This window comes from Xyrauchen texanus, unplaced genomic scaffold, assembly GCF_025860055.1.
Source record: "Xyrauchen texanus isolate HMW12.3.18 unplaced genomic scaffold, RBS_HiC_50CHRs HiC_scaffold_1238, whole genome shotgun sequence".
NCBI classification, from domain to species: domain Eukaryota; kingdom Metazoa; phylum Chordata; class Actinopteri; order Cypriniformes; family Catostomidae; genus Xyrauchen; species Xyrauchen texanus.
Window position 1 is genome coordinate 5,083 of NW_026265584.1, and position 2,918 is coordinate 8,000.

General features: G+C 38.0%; 1 non-coding gene across 1 annotated transcript; it reads right to left on the minus strand.

Annotated features, from left to right (window-relative positions):
- Positions 1-2,094: 2,094 nt before the first annotated feature.
- On the minus strand, positions 2,095-2,305 carry LOC127641654 (small nucleolar RNA U3). The gene has a single exon (XR_007970199.1). It is a non-coding gene; the product is annotated as a small nucleolar RNA U3 (small nucleolar RNA).
- Between the last annotated feature and the right edge of the window lie 613 nt (positions 2,306-2,918).

Consider the following 2,918-nt stretch of genomic DNA (forward strand, 5'->3'; position numbering starts at 1 on the left):
TTAAATGTCTGTCGTGTATGTTAAAATTCTAGAATTCTAGAACAAATGTTTTATCATTACAGATGGCTGAATCCGACGACATACTGAAGCTGCTAATTCTTTAAGAAGAAGTGCATAGTGAGAGACGACTGAAAGTGAAACGAGCTTTCATCCGATTGGTACTTCCGCTCTCGTTGGTATTTTTAATTCTGATCGCTTTATCATTTTTGATGTGGATTCAAATTTCAATTTGGACAGGGAGATTCCATGCGTTTTCAACTCATTGGGATTGTGAGGAGATCGATAACCGTCCATCATGGGTACAATACCCATGTCTAAATTCAACTGAGGGTCTAAATTTAATTCCGACTATGTACCAAAAGGTAAATGATCGTTGTTATCGTCTGGACGGAAATGAGACAGTGACCTATTGGCTTGGTCACTCCCCAAATTATCCCGATACTACCCTCATTATGCAAAAAGGTTGGTGGATGGGGAGTGGGTGTCCACTGTCTGTGTGTGTGGATGTGTGTTCGTTTCTGTTTTTCTTATGTATGCAGGTCTGCTTGCAGTAACTTGAACCCTTCTGAGGAGGAGAACCGACTGAGAAAACTGACGACACGCTTGGAAGAGATACTTAAGAAGGATAACATCCATGCCCTGTTGTGAGTGGAAGGTGGGAGAGCCTTTGCGTGGGGACTGGGAATTTTTAGTATCCAGCATGTCCGCAATGAGGCGAAGAGACAAGTGTGACCCGTCAGGGAAGCATGCGTTACCACTCCACCTTCCGTAGTGACCTCACTTGGTAGACCAGACGTGGCGGTATTGGACCCCACATTGGTCTAAAACGGGGGACTGAAGGGTGAGGGTCAAAATCCCTTGGATCTTCAGATATATCAATACATATATATATATATATATATATATATATATATATATATATATATATATATATATATCCTTTTATATTAATATCTATCTGTATTCTGTTGCTTAACTTCTTTAATAAAGTGATGAATTAACTATATGCATGATCACATAATCAATTCTATTTTCTTATGCATAATTGAAATATACTTTGAATCATATGTGTGTTGAATGTTAGTGAGTCTCTTTTAGGAACATTCCAGAGTCTCTCTGTCCTGCACGTCGGCTGAAGGTCTTTTGGGGGATAAGCTTATTTGTAACGCTCTCCAGCCTCTCAAGGGAGGGGGTCAGGGGGGATGCGTTAAACATGTGTTCCAGATGTATTCTGTGTTTGATTGTTACCTTTCCATGACTAATTATATGGTTTAAAGTCCTATGTAATAACACCTGAATAGTAGAAGTGTGATTTTCTCTTATTATTTCTTTAGGGAAGAAATGTATGTTATTTCAACCCTCTCCTCTGCCTGAGGAGTGAATATTTTATCTCTCTGTTTTGGTTCAAATGGCCTGATAATGTGTGCTCTGGCTCTCTTGTGCGCAGAGAAGAACTGTCGTTCGTCAGTGTTTTGTGTGTGCATTTGACCTTTTACCTAGGTTTTGAACCAGGGGTGCACACCAGGCCGACTCGAAGACGCCCCGCGACCATCTGCGTGGTCACTTCAGATGTAAATCTCGGGCGCGGACGACAAGTGCGCTGATTAATGTTGATAGGCCATTTAACTATCTATATGTTGTGACTTTATGTTCTTTTAGCCAAACAGGAGTAAAATAATGGAATGTACACCCTTGCAAATGGTATAATTGATGTAAGATTTTGTGTAAGGTACGAGTTAGCTTTCGATCTCCTCGTGAGACTTTGTCGCTGGCTCTACCAATTTCACTGCAAACTATTCTTCAGTAAATTTTGATTCTTTAATTGAATTTCTCGACTCCTGGTTTTCTTTCTCCATATCTGGTCCGGGTCAGAACTGTTATACCCCTAACAGAAGTTACTGGAGATATCTAGCTGCTTAGAAACATCCAAATCATACCGTTCAACACTTTAAAAAAAATCAACAAAAAAGTCCAAATCCCAACTGCATCATGAACTTGCAGTAGTTAAACCACATCTCTTCTAAACTTGATTAATACAAAAATCTTTTTAACACCTTTGGTTAACAACTGTCTAATGTTATACTGAATAAACACACCACTCTGAACGTACTCTTTTCCTCCATATTGCCAAAAACAAAACAGAACACTCATCAACAGCAAAGAGCTATGATCAAAATCATCGCTCAAAACCTGATTCCAGCTAAGAAAAGAGCATGAAAACTCATCATCGTGGATAGGAAAATGAATCTTTTGAAACACATTTCCAAGCTAAAAACTATAAAAATGATCCCTGAAAGTTTAACTTCCTCAATGGAACACAAAAAGAGCTCCATTCTCACATGCTCCTTGTCACTACTGGTTTTGCTTTGTTGATATCTGTAGGCTTTAAAGTTCAAGCTACATTTACATCAGAGCAGAAAGTTCTTCCAGTGCGTTTCTACAAACTACATTTTAGCGTTAATCTATCACATGAAAACCAAAAATAATATTGAATATGTCACTCTTTTGTGGCATTACCATTTGTTCGATAATCAACAGGTGCTAACAAATCAACACACCTTGGAGATTCCTTTGATCTAAAATAATCTAAAAACTACTAACGTTAAATAAAAATGACAAAAAATGTCTGACATGGCGAACATATGACACTGCTTCAATAACTACGTAACACGTCCGTGACCATAGAAGCTACTGGAGATGTCTAGCTGCTTAGAAACATCCAAATCATACCGATCAACACTTAAAAAAAAAAATCAACAAAAAAGTCCAAATCCCAACTGCATCATGAACTTGCAGTAATTAAACCACATCTCTTCTAAACTTGTTTAATACAAAAATCTTTTGTATTCATACCGATCAACACTTAAAAAAAAATCAACAAAAAAGTCAAAATCCCAACTGCATCATGAACTTACAGT